At 46.9% G+C, this 14715-nt stretch overlaps 1 pseudogene; it reads right to left on the bottom strand.

Annotated features, from left to right (window-relative positions):
• Positions 1-701: 701 nt before the first annotated feature.
• LOC127784259 (uncharacterized) lies at positions 702-1346 on the bottom strand (annotated as a pseudogene).
• Positions 1347-14715: the final 13369 nt, after the last annotated feature.

Here is a 14715-nt window from a genome sequence, read left to right on the forward strand (position 1 = left end):
CCCAAAAAAAAACTATACTATTTATCGCAGCACCAGTGCAGCATATATATCAGTTTCTTTCCTACCACGTCTGAGATTTGTTCTTGACTACAGATTCATCTTTGATACCCTCTTAATGTTATTACTGTACCATAGCTATATATTTCTTTGCTTCCAATATTTATCATCTTCTTTGTACGCTCATTTATAATGTACAACTTCCTCCACTACACCGGACTAGGTCATCTGTGACGGGTCCAAACCCTCACCTTTGACAGGTTTATCCCTTGGTCACAAATTAGTGGTCACTGATGACTTAACCTCACCTGTGAAGGTTGAAGGTCCGTCAGTGGTGAGAGACACCTATGACGGGTTACAATTAGCAAACCATTAGTGGTGAGAGATATTTCTAACGAGTTATAATTAGAACCCGTGACAGATTATGCCACCTCAAACGAGTTAAAGCAGTCAACCCGTCACAGGTGTGAAAAATCAACCAAAAAAAAAACCTCGCTGCAACAATGATTTACAGATCCACGCTGAATAATCCAGAACATTTTAGACTACATTTCTGATCCAAGAACTTACAAGGATGATGTTACAATGAACAACAAAACAAACTAGTGCAACACTGCAAACTACTTGAGAACTACAATGTACACCACCTTCAAGAAAAACAAGACACATCATGTGGCTTCAACAAACAAATCAGTGGCAACACATCAGTCATCCACCCCTGCGATTAATCTCCAGTGGCAACACATAATGCGGCTTCAACAAGAACACACCCGGATTAAAAACTTGGCACCGATAACTTGCAAGATCTAAAATCAAATCACAAGAATACAAAGCACATACAAACACATGCTCGAAGATGGAGGAGGCAGCAAGGACCGGTGCTCACAGGAGGAGGTGGACACTGTGGCAGCCGCCGCTCGGGGATGAAGGAAGCGGCTAGCCCTTGGAGGTGGCTGTTCGGTGATGGAAGAGGAGCCGGATCCGGTTTCCCCCGACCTAGATCTGGCATCCCCTAACTCGCCCTTGGAGGAGGCGGCTAGCCCTTGGAGGAGCCGGATCAGGTGATGGAGGAGGTGGCTAGCCCTTGGAGGAGCCGGATCTGGTGTTGGAGAGGCCGGATTTGGCATCCCCTATCTCGCCGACGTTCCTGCCGGGCCTCGGCTTGCTGATGGACTTGACGAGGTGGCTGCAGCGGCCGCCGGTCCTGCGTGAACTGCCTGACGAGGTGGCTGCGGTGGTCACCGGATCTCGCCCTTACTCGGCCACCGGATCTCGCCACGCCGACACTTGGGGATGGGACGCCGACGCCCGGCCACATCTAGCCACATCTGGCCAGCGCCCGGCGACATCTAGCCGCATCGGCGCTCGACGGCATCTGGCCGCCCGGCCGAGGAAGAAGGGAGAAAGAGGGAGGGGCGGAAGAAGAAGGGAGAGCACGGGTGGAGGTGGAAGAAGAAGGGAGGCGGAAGAAAAAAGGATAAGACCAATGGGCGTGGGTTCGGAGCAGGGAGGAGGTTATGACGGCGATTTTTTTTAATCATCTTTGACGGGCACACAAATATTTGGCCCGTCACAGGTGACTTTACCTCACCTTTGACGGGTTCCGCTTTGGCCCGTCACATGTGACTAGTTACCTGTGATGGGCCATATATTTCTAGCCCGTCAGAGGTGACTTTACCTTAGCTTTGACGGGTTCCATTTTTGACCCGTCACAGGTGACATTACCTGTGACGGGTCGCCGCCGGATGGCTCACCGATGATGGCATGTCATAGGATCCGTCAAAGGTGACCCTCATCGCTAACCAACACTTATGCCCGTCACATATGTGCCGTCACAGGTGTGAGGATCTGGCGTAGTGCTCTCTCTTTAATTGACCTATGCTTTCCCACAGACAAATAAACAGTACTTGCTAGCATGAGGGGAATACTGAAAATCGGTTCTAATTAATAGATTGATAGCTAAATGCATGGCAAACACTTGTATATATAGTTTCTCCCGGAGTTTGGAGTCTCGACTCGCCTTCTCTTCCCTTTATATTGATGCACCTCTTTTCTCAATCCGCATTTTTCTTTCTTCACTACTTCATCACCAAACTCTAAATACGAAGGAAATACATTTTTCCTGCAGGTTGCTAGAGTTACAATTTAGGAGTGGGAGATGTCAGGAATAGACACTGCAGGATTTTGTGTCATGTAACAATATGTCGAAGGCATTGAAAGTTGTGATGCTTTCATGACTGCTCACCTAATTCGTTGGTTCCATTACAAGTAAGTGGCATGTTCGGCTGCTTTGTACCGTCGTTGCGCTGCTACAGCCAGAAGAAACAACACACTATTCTTGTTGGCTACAGCACAGCAAAAATAAGAGCAGCCGACCAGAGCCAAGAATGAAGATCCAAGTAGAAAAGGAAGTACAATGGTATGCTGGAACAGAAAACGACTGTAACCAAGCACTCATAACCCAACCTAAATTAAAAATAAATTGCCGCCAGAAATTCTTATTAGTGTTAGTTCTAGCCACGATTCGGCAATGGTAAGTGCCTCATGTAACGTTCCGCTTTTCGTGAGTCGTTAAAAACTAATTCGGCAAAATCCTATATGTAAAAATTTCGTTCTTTGTGTGAGAGTCTAAGTTGTGCCAAGATCTCAATTCAAATCTCCATTGTTGTTCCCTCTCGTCGCCATCAAAATCCTCCACCTCAAGATTCCAATTCCAATTCAATTTATTCCAAAGGTCAATCGCCTCCTTTGAATCATCGCCAAATACTTGTCCCGATTCCACAAATATCCGGGTCCACCTTAAATCCATTCCTTGATTCCTCCCTGAACCCTCGAGTTCGGATATCGAATTTGAATCCAAATCCAAACTCCAATTCTCTCCAATTCAACTTCTCTGCCAAAGTCTGATTTATCTCCCTCTGGCTCGTTGGGCCGATTCTTCCTCCCTTGGCCCATCTCCTCCCTCAGCCTCGCACATGCGTTGCATGCGCCGAGCGGAGCCGAGAGAGAGCTCTCTCGCCCTCTTGTTCTTCTCTCTCTCTCCCGTCTCCGTTCTCTCTCTCTCTTCTCTCTCCGGCGCCGATTTCCCGCTGCCGCCATCCGAACCTCCACCGCCTTCGTCACTCCGGCGCCAAATCCCCCGCCCATCGCCATTCAATTTTCGCCGCCGCCCATCGGTCCCCCCCCCCCCCCCCCCCGCCCCCCGCGCGCGCGCGCTCGCGCATGGTCAGCCGCTCGGTCGCCGCCGCGTCAGCCCTGACGCCGCCCGTGACCGCGCGCCGCCCAGCCCCGTCTGCACGCATGCGTCCAAGAGACGGAGGCAGAGCCTCGCTCTCACGCGCTCTCCCTTCTCTCTCAGCTCGCCCAAAATCGGCAAGGAGCCGAGCTCCTTTCTCCCTCCCCCTTTTTGCTTTTTCCCTTCCATCGCCACCGTCACCTCCTCTGCCGCCCGTGAGCGCCAGCCGCGCCCTTGACAGCCAGCTGCCCCCTTGACCGCCTCTCCCGAGTCGATTCCTTCCCGTCGAAGCTCCTCACTCGCCACCTATAAAATCCGCACTCCCCTCCCATACCTCTCGCTCCCTCTCCTCGATCACACCATTTCCGCCTCGCCGTTCGTCGTCGTCCTCGCCCTCCTCTTCCGTCGTGCGTGCCGGGGAGCTAGCGAGCACGAGGAGTCGACGAGGAGCTCCGCGCCGCCCCATCCTCGCGCCTCCCTTACTCTTCTTTCCCGGCCGCGCGCTCTCGGTGCCGCGCCGTCCCTGGAGCGCCGCCTCCACGAAAGCCGGACACGCCCCGCCGCCGGCTCTCCCTTCTCACCACCACCGCTAACGCCGTTTTCTCTCGCCGGTGAGCTCCCCACCGTACCCATCCCTCCTACCACACGCTGCGCCGCACCCGCCGCCGCTCGCCTAGGCTCGCCGGCCATCTTGCTCTGTCCCGGAGGCCGCCTCTCGTCGTCGACCTCTCTCGGTGTCCCTCCGCTCCATCCGAGGTTGGGAATGCATTCCCTCGGTCCCGGTGGTGCTCCCGCCGCCCGGAATCGAGCCCTCGTCGAGCGCCGCCACTTTCCCTCTTTCCTCGCCGCCGTCGGCTCCCCTCTTGTCAATTCCTCGTGCCGCCACCCTCCTTGAGCCTCCTTGACTCTCCCCGAACCGCCGCTATAGCCGCCGGCCTTCTCCTTTGCTTCCGCGCCGTGCTGCCTATTCCGCCGCCGCCGCGCAAAGTCGCGTGCCGCCGTCGGCCCTCCTCTCATTGATTCCCGGCGCCGCCACCATCCCCGAGCCCCCTCAAACCTCCCTGGCGCGCCATCACTGCCGCTCGCCTCGCCGGCCGCGCCCGCGCCGTGCCACCCATCCCGCCGTCGCACGGCCGCTGTCGCCACCCGCCGTCGCGCCGCCTCACCATCATCCGAGCTGGTGGATGGAACCGCCTCGACCCCCTCTCGCTTCCGGTGTCTGCGCCTCACTCCGGTTCGCCGCCGTTCGCCGGCGCCTCTCGGCCGCTGCGAGCCGTTGGATCCCGGCTCCCTTTCCTCCATCCAACGTGGCTGCCCGCATGGTGTTGACCGGGCCCGCCCCGCCCAGTCAGCCGGTCAGCAGCCTCCTCTCTCTCCCCAGCTCATGGGCTCGGCCCACTAGCCGTCCCCCCCTCGGCCTTTTGAGACAAAGTAAGTTCATATGTCGTCCCTCCTTGCCGAGCCTAACACACATGCAACAAGTCCATATTTCCTCCCACCATCAAATCCGCTCCCCTACACAAAAGTCCATCTTTCCCCCTTGTTGGTCCCACATGTCAATGAGAGATTAAAGAATATTCTTGGGAATATTCTTATCCACAAATTCAATAAATAATTTCCTATACTCCAAATTCCATAAATCCTTTTTCTTTGTTCCATAAATCAATTCCTTATTCCAAAATTTCCATAAACTATTTCCTTTGGTCCCGCACGTCAGTGACGGTCAATAATATTCTTGAGAATATTATTTTTATAAATTCATATGTCAATTTCCCCTTATTCCACAAATATCTTCCTTCACCCAGAAATTCCAATTAAACTTCCAAAATTCAATATCTTCTCAACCGCTCATCTGATTGACTCCGTTCCGCTTCCAGTAATTCCATAAAATTGAGATCTATTTAATGGCACTATTAATTAGTCTAAATAGGATTTTTCTTTGGGTCCTTGTTTAGGTTTTTGATTGTTTGCGTATAGTCGCGGTTACCGGATTTTCGTCAATCGCGGGTTTTCTCGAAGATTCATGAAGCTCAATGAAGACCTTGAGCAAGGCAAGTCACCTTTGATCATCTTTGTCACGCCCGGAATTTCTATCCAAAATTCCAAACGCTTACATGTGCGCGAACCCTCGTCCAGGAATCAGCCGAGGCACACAATAACAAATTGATAATAGAGTATAATTATTACTCTAATTAATAAGCGAATAAAATGTCATTACAGAGGTAGATAGTTCCTCTCAATCAATAAAGATCTAAGCAGCGGAAAATAAGATAAACGGCGCAGACGATTCCACTCCACAGGCAGCTTGACCAGGGCTACACCTAATCCTCCACACCATCAGCATCACTGTAGAACTCCTCCTCTGATGAATGATTGCAAGGTGAGTATATGACATACTCAGCAAGCCACGCAGCAAATATGCAAGTGCACAGGATAACAAAGGATGGCATAATAGGGTTTCATTTGCATAAACAGCATTTAATAAACATTTCAGAATTTAGTAAAACAGTTGAGTAATAATTAAACAATATTATTCCAACGCTATACAACATACCCTGTTGCATAGGCCCAACCATTCTGAACAACCAATCCCGGCTGCACAGTTCTGTCTCCAAACCAGGAATATACCATTCCAAACCAGGAGCTAATCAAATTATTACCAGTCATAGTATCTTTTATTATGATGAGAGGTATGAGACTAATCACGAAAGACATTGTTAAACCCGCCCATAACCGCGGGCACGGCTATTCGAATAGTTTTACTCTGACCAGAGGTGTACCACTGTACCCACAAGACACAGCCCCACGACATGTCACCATGCGCCTTGATACCACCACGGTACCTCAGAAAGGAGCTGTGACAGTACCCCTCGCACAACACAATCCACCACAGCGCACCGTTCCTGGATCATAATCACCCCCTTATAAACAAGGCATGGACTCCCCAGCGACCCCCGTGGGCTTATCTCCGCCACTTCTCAGTCTGGTGCCCCGCAATGAACTATGCTATACAAAAGGTAAAGCCGTTGCCCACGCTGGCTTGTGGTTGGCACGGTTAATGTTTCACAACCGAAACTCGTGAACCGGTCCTTAATTGTCATGAGCACGACCATCAAAACCATGTGCTTACAACCCACCATTAACAGGTTTTAGTAGGCAAATTAATTAATTAACCAATCATGATTAACCATCATGAGTTATCATTAAGCCATCATTGAATAATAGGGAGTCATAAGTTATCCCAATAGTGTGCTAATGTTTCTAAGCATGGCTAAGCAATCACATCTAATATCTAGCTGAACCAATATATAAAGCTCAACTAGTCAATTTATAAGAACCCAAGGTATCAAGGAATAAAGTAATCAAGAACAAAAGGGCTATAACAAACAATAGGTTAATTCCACCCAATGACATTCGAAAATAAATGCAATAGTTGAATAGAAACAATAGCTTTAAACGGGATCAACATGCTCAAAGGGGTTGTTTGGGATCTGTGTGACTTGCCTTGCTGGCCTTGGAACTCTTCAAATTCTTCTCCTGCGAAAACGGACTCTCCGGAAACGTCGGAATCTAAACAGAAAAGAGCAAAACACCAAAACAGCACATAAACAAGCATGAACAGTACATGTGGATATTTTTAACATGTAGATCTCAATTTTAGAAAAATTTAGAGACTTGAACCAACTAAATCCGAGCTAAGATGAATTAGTTATGAATTTTTAAAGATTAAATCGGATTAAAACACTTATATGGATTTTAATTGAATTATGACGCAATAATGAATTATTTTTGAAAAGGAAAAGAGGATTTATTGCGTCAGCGGCTAGGGTTAGCGGTGGACCGGGTGCACGGCGACGGTTCACGGGAACGGACGGCCGAGATCGATCCATCCAAAACGAACGGCCGAGATCGACCGGTCCACGGCCGGACCACGGCGGACGGCATCGATGACGTCGGCGATGACGTCATCTCCGGCGGCGACCGAACCGCGCGAGCTCGCCGGCGAACGACGGCGTGGCGGCGCGAACGGAAAGCCTCTACGGGTAGCGGACGGCACGGCGAACTCACCGACGACCAAAGCGACGGCGGACGATGACCGGACGACGTCGGCGACGAGGAAGAAGCGGCGGCAACCTTCGGCTTGACGACGGCGACGGAGTTCCGGCGGTCGACAGCGACGACGGAGGGGCGGACGAGGACGGCGACGCGACGGCGACCACGACGGCGGCCTTCCCGAGCGACGGCGACGACTGGAGCGACGGCGGCGCACGGCTGGAGCGGCGGCGACGACGGCGGCGCGAGGACTCACGGCGCTAGGGCTCTACGGACGACGAGAGGCGAAGGCGAGGGTGGCGACGGGTAGCGGGGACACCGGGGATCCTTTTATAGGGGCAAGAACACGGCGGCGAAGGCCCACGGCGGCCGGCGACGAGAAGGAAAGTCTAGGGTTCGGAGGAGAGAGACCGATCCGATTCGAGATCGAATCCTCCGCTTTCCAAACGATTTTAGCCGAAGTTCCAAAAGGGAAAAGGTAGAGGAGATCGAGAAGATCATTTCCCCTCTATTGATTTCACCGGAAACGGAAAGGATCGGCCGGATTTGGAAAGAGACGGCGGCGGCGCGGCGCTAGGGTTTCGGGCGGCGGCGGCGCGAGGAAGACGACGAGTCTGACAGGCGGGCCCCACCTGTCAGCGGGCGGACGCGCGCGCGAGCGACGGCTGCGGCTGCGGACTGGGCCGACTTGGGCCGAGGAGGAGAGAGAGAAGGTTTTGGGCCGACTTTCGGCCCAAAGCCAAAAGAGACTTTTAAAAACCTTTTTCCATTTAAATTATTCATGAAATGCAATTCCATTTATTAAAAATACTTCCTTAGCTCAAATAAATCCCAGAAAAATCTAGGAATTATAGAATTAAGCAAAGTATTTAATAAAATTTTATCTAGCCCCATTTTATATTGGAATTTATTATTTAAAATTAGATCTTCTCTTCTAGGCTTTTAAAATCAATTCTAATAATTCCAATTAAACAACAATTTATATATTTGAAATTTTTAGGGTGTGACAATCTTGCACCTATAATTTAAATCTAAGTATTTCTTTTCCGCAAATATTGCATGAATAGGATTAACACGAGTATTTCGGCCGCGGCTTGTGAGATAGCTTGTCGGCCCCAATCCTAATTGCTGCAATTACCCTCCTTGAATTATTAAACACTTAAACCTCCTTTGTCGACTGTTGTGCTTCGATGCACGGGCATCGGAATACCTCCCCTCAAATTTAAAACATCCAACAATGCGTAAAACTTGGGGTTTTGCAAAAGACTTGGAAAACCCGACACCTGGGTCGGTGCTTGCGAACTAAATGAATTTTCCAAAACCGCAGACCGGGGGACGTACTGGGAGTACGGTTTCCCGCTCTTGCACTTAAGGACCGTTTTCTTGGAATTTCATTCGAACATAAGGCAAGTGCGACCACATGGGTGGAATGTGACACCCCTGGCTGAGTAATTAGCTAATCGGGGGAACCATGATGCCAAGAGACATGTGGATTCAACGGGGTGGTGCCGGGGAGAACCCCCGGGCTTACTGGCATAGTATGGTCTGGGACCTAACCTGTTGTCGGTCTGGGACCCCTCTCGTTGGCATATGGTGAACCTGCGTTGGCTTTCGAAATGCCTTGTCGTGGAAGCCCCAAGTCACCAGACATGTCTGATCCACACGGGCTAGGTGACCAAGGCTAGTAACGTCGTGTGGGTAAAGTGTACCCTCTCTGCAGATTTTATTAAACTGTTCGAACAGCCGTGCCCACGGTCATGGGCGGATGTGAGGTTATTCCTAGCGTAGTATTGTTTGACTACTGCTTTGTGAAATTGCTGTTGTGGAATGGGATCGATGTTTGGAAAATCTGCAGCTGATGGGATCAGCTAGGCCCGGGTGGCCGTTTGAAAGTTGTTGGCCGGGTGCCAACCTTGAATCAATTTAAAGACTGATACATTGCACATACTCTGACCGGACGAGACGCACCGTCTCATCCGTGTCGTTTGAGAAGCACTCACTTAGTTGTTTTAAAAAGGAGTTTAACTAAAATCAATTGTGAAAACAAGCAGCCTTTCCTTTGAAGCCTGCATTAAACACTTAATTCCCATGGCTTGCTGAGTACGAAAGTACTCACCCTTGCTCTATATAAATATATATATAGTTCCTCCGCCCTGAAGCTGAAGATGAAGTGAAGTGAAGAATAGGGTTTCGTCCTGGTCCCCAGCCGTCGCCTGTGGTGTTGGATGTTAGACCGTTGGTTCCGCTGCTGTTGTTGTTGTTGGTGTTTCCTCGTCCGTGTCGTCTGTTGCATTCTCAGGCTGTCCTGAGCTGCAACCTAAGTTAAGGTAAATAAGTCCTCTATTTATTTTAAGGATTACAATGATTCATGTTTGTCACCGTGGGTACTAGCGCTATGTCCTGGGACTGGTACTGTGATCACGGTTTTGTAGGAAGCGGTTCGCGCCGTTTTTCCTACAACACGCTCCTATCAGGTGCTGTTGTACGGCGGTGCTAGATTGGGGTGTGACACCTCAACAGTGCTAGTTTTTTCCACGAACCATCACTGCCAAGATCAATCAAATCAGTGTTGGTTTGTTTCCCGAATCACTACTAATACTTATCATTATCCCTTATAGTATTTAGGGACGGAGCGTGTACCAACTTTTGCCTTCCCAGAGCGTGTCCAGGGACGGGTGGACAGGAGATCGATCCCATCTAGGGATGAAAACGCATCGAATACGGTCAGAAACTAGCTTTATCATATTCGTTTTCATATTTTTTCTCGGAATCGAAATCGGAATCGGAAACCCGGATTCGAAAACGGAATCGAATATTATCGAATACAGATACGGAGCGAATACAAATCGAAACGAATTTGCTAACGAATATTAATCGGAACATAAAAGCCCCTCAAACTGACCTTCACAAATCAACGAAGAAATATAACTCGTTATTTTTTCTAATAGAACATATCAACATTTTCAATTTTAGTGTTAATAATTTTGTTATATCCGATTTTGTGGTCGAGGGAGACGATTCAATCAAGAGTAAGACATTACGAGTCTATTATTGTGTTCTAAAAACATGTTCTATTGAGTTATTGTGTTTTTACTGCTATTATTTTGGCCATATTTTCTTGTGACTTTGTTTTATCAAGTAAAATTTTGATTTTCAAAAAATAGCAACTTCAAATAATATTTTGAAGCAGTAAATAATTTCAACTGAAAAAGTTATGAATATAAAAGTTGTAGAACTCATCAAGAGCTAAAACTTTTATTTTGGTCATTTCTTCATCCGACCAAGTGATAGTAACATTGTTCATAAAATTTGCATATCTCTCTTATAGCTTATGAAACCATATACGAGATATGTAAATTTTGTAAACAATGTTACTATCGCTTTGTCGGATGAAAAAATGACTAGAATAAAAGTTATAGATCTTGATAAGTTATACAACTTTGTTGTTGATGACTTTTTGAGTTGAAATAATTTAGTATTTGAAAATGTTGTTTGAAGGTGTCATATTTTGAAATCCAAATTCAAACTATTTAAACAAAGTCATATAGAAAAATGACCCAAACAAAAGTTGTTGATCCTGATGAGTTATACAACTTTGTTATTGACAATTTTTCCATTTGAAATATATTTACTACCCGAAAAATTATTTGAATTTCTTATATTTTAAAATTCAAAATTTATATAGTTCAATCAAACTCGGATGAAGAAATGACCTAAATAAAATTGGTAGATCTCAATAAATTCTACAACTTTGTTTTTGATAACTTTTTCATATGAGTTCATTTAGTATCATAAAATTTAATTCGAAGTTGAGGGAGGATATATAGACTTAATAGCTAATTCTTAGGCCCGTTGGCCCATTTAGATAGAGGGATATATAAACCTAATCCTAGTTTCTCCAACCTCACAAACTCCCACACCTCCCAATCTCCTCCCAGCCGCCACCCGCCACCCTTCCTCCAGCTCCCGCGACCGCGTGCGGCGGACGGCGACGGCGACGTCGAGGGCGGGGCCTCGTGCGGCGGACAGCGACGGCGGGGGCTCGGCTGCGCAAGGCGACGACGTGCGGCGGATGGCGGCGAGTGGAACCGGCCGCGCCGACCTCGGGGCGGCCGGGTCATGGCGACGGCGGGAACTCGGCGGTGCGAGGCGACGGCGTATGGCGGACGGCGACGCCGGTCTCGGGGCGGCCGGATCCGGGGTCGGCGGCCCTGCAGCCGCGGGATCTGATGTCGTGAGGCGATGGCGATGGAGGGGGCTCGGCGGCGCGAGTGGATGACGTGCGGCGGATGGCGACGAGTGGATCCGGTGTGCGACGTGCGACGGCGACGGCGGGAACTTGGCGGCGCGAGGCGACGGCGTGCGGCGGACGGCGACGAGTGATTTTGGATGTTGTTAATTTGGATTTTGCTGTTTATTTTGATTCGGATATCCGGCAAAAAATGTCGGATAGTTTCCGGCCGAATCCGATTTCCGACAGATACCATCGCTATTGTATTCGAATTCGTATTCGAGAAAAACTATCCGAATTCATATCCGAATCCGAAAACATCCGAAAAAAATCCGACCGCAACAATCCGCATCCGAAAAACAGGATCGGAACACGGAAATTATCCGTACCACTTTCATCCCTAATCCCATCAGTGTTGGTTTTTGTCTAACCAGCATGGATAGGACACCACATTTAAGGCTTCTAGGAGTATGATAGTGGTCCATGCGTAGCAGTTTGTGCGGTGTGCGTCTACTATATGTAATAAAAAAAAGGTTTAGGTGCCAATGTTAAATTTTTCATTCAGTAAAAAAATGTTAAAAATTCTTGTGGACGAACGAGTGAATTCACAAGAGTTTTCCATAACAAAATCGAATGAACACAGACATGCATGATTTAGGCTTGCTCTACTACTCTTGGAATTGTTGTAGTCAAGAGCTTTCTGCAGCCCCTCTGATCATACTGATGCAAAGTTGCAAAAATATGGAACATGCAGATATATACTGGGAATCATAAATCATTATTTGCACGTTCCATTTGCGTGGGATTCCTAATTAATTATTCATGATGTTTGTGTCATGTGGTTTTCAAATCTTGTTAGGTAAAGTTTTTCATTGCCACATCAAAGGATGCATATGGTTATACGAGACTATGACACGCTGTGTGTTAAACCGAAATTAAGTGAAGTTAAGACGAGGCAAACTGGGTAGATGAGCCCTAGACCATCAACCACATTTCTCCTTTCAAATTTAATTGGTTTTAAAATAAAGAGATTTTTTATTTCTCCAATTATATACTCACAAAGTAGGCAATGAACTTCAGTTGGATGTAAAAGATAAACACTGTACATTAGGCGATTTAAAGGAGGCTGAATACACCATCTAAGGACATGTTAATTGAACAAATTTTAATCATTTATATGGGATTTGAAGATTGGATATATTTGGTGCAGTTAAGGGAAGAAACTGTTCTAGACAAAAAAAAAAAAAAACTAACTAGCTGGTACTACTTTATCTTCTCATAAAACTGCTACCTATATAGCAATGCAAGCTTTAAGCCTCCACTTGTGTTTTGCATGTCCCTAAGTACTTCAGGGCTGTTGACCACTAAGGTATATCCAACTCAGCTCGTTTTAGATTTCAACCAAATATATTTTAACCAATGTAGTTCTTCTAGTTAGGAATTTTTTAAATCCACATTAACTATTTCTCAACACGACTTGTGTGTTTAGTTAGGTTGGAGAATGCAGTTGTTCAATTTTGGCATGAGGGGCATCAGGAAAGTTCATGCAAGCAAGAAAAAGAATGATTGGAATTGAACTGGCTAGTGGACCAGGAGCTTCTCCGTGCCATGCTACTGTCCGATGATGCACGCTACTACGTGCTACGTTTCGTGTTGCAGGTGATTGGAACAACGGTTATTCAGGGAAGGTAGCTAGACCAGCTGTAATGTAGTGGAGCCTTATTAGCGACAAGTTGCGCACTCTGGATCAGAAGAATATCAAAGTAGGATGGGAGGTATTAACCTGGCAATTGCTGCCTAGCTAGCAGGATCGTCCTTGCTAATTACCTTGGCAAGTGAACCACACTACTAGGGAAAAGCATTATCGCAAACGGGCAAAAATGGTCTTCGCAAGCGGGGCGGCCGTCCGTCCGTAAGCAAACGACTGTGAAGATCGGGGCAGGACGGCCGTCCGTCTGCGAAGAAAATTTTCGCAGGCGGACGTTGGCTAGTCTGGTCCACCTGCAAAAATAGTAAGCGGCCGCCTGCAACAAAAAAATATCCGCCTGCGAAGATAGGTAGAAAATTTTGAAATTTAATAATAATTTGCCCGTAAATTTAATAATAATTTGCCTGTTAATAGAAATTCTTTGCAGGTAGATTATTATGTACATATATTGGAAGATTATCAAGCATTAGGTACTGATAAATCTACATATATTGCATAACTCAAAAGTGTTGCCAAAATATATATATTACAATATTTTTTTACATTGTCACTTCAAATACGCCATCCAGTTATATTATGGCATAGCAGTGTTCCACTCCCGAAGATCCTTGAATTCGTCACTTGTCACTAGGGCACCCTCTGGGTCGAAGAAATCTCCTTTCACATGTCAGCATTCATGGTGTATGAAGTTGCACAGATCACACTGGACATTTGTGATGCCTGTATCGTCAAAGCTTGTTCGATGTTCTAATCTTGGCAACTGCATGCATTGAAGATAAACAATATATTAGTATCATAAATATGTGAAGCTTTCTAGTACATAGTATAGATACTTACATCCTCTGCGTTAACCCAGTACCTCTCATTAACCCTAAGGAATTCGCACGCATAATACCCGCAAAGGACAATTCCTCTAAGTTGCTTGTGGACACATCATAGAAAAAATAGTTAAATTTTGCAATTAGTGAAACAATTGGAATACATTAAGTGAGTGGAGTATTACTGGCCAATAGGTATGTACTAGCAGCTTCTCCTTTGTTTGGGTCTGTTCTCCACCCTTGAACTTGTAGTATTGGTACGCACTGTATGGATGTCGTACCGTTTCACATTAAGGAGGATATTTAATTATAATATTCATATAAAAATGCAAGAGTCACAATCACTTACTACTGTAAGATTGTTAGAAATTCTTTATATGACTGGTGTCTGTAATCGAGAGGGTCCAAGACTACCACGGTTCCGTCTTTAGGGTGGATGAGTAAACAGATATAATGATCGCTATATATTAACAACAACATTATTTGTTAGTACCAGCTAAAATAAGACATATGTGTAGAAGATAAATGTACCAGACTTACTCAAAATTATAAGCGGCCATGACGACTCTCTTATTTTGAAAGTGCAAGAAGGCTCGTCCAATGTACTGTGCGACAATAATCAATTTCTCCTTGTGCAAGCCCTTCTTGTATTTAGCTATCTCTTTTGGAGTCT

This window comes from Oryza glaberrima, chromosome 9, assembly GCF_000147395.1.
Source record: "Oryza glaberrima chromosome 9, OglaRS2, whole genome shotgun sequence".
In the NCBI taxonomy this organism is placed as follows: Eukaryota; Viridiplantae; Streptophyta; class Magnoliopsida; order Poales; family Poaceae; genus Oryza; species Oryza glaberrima.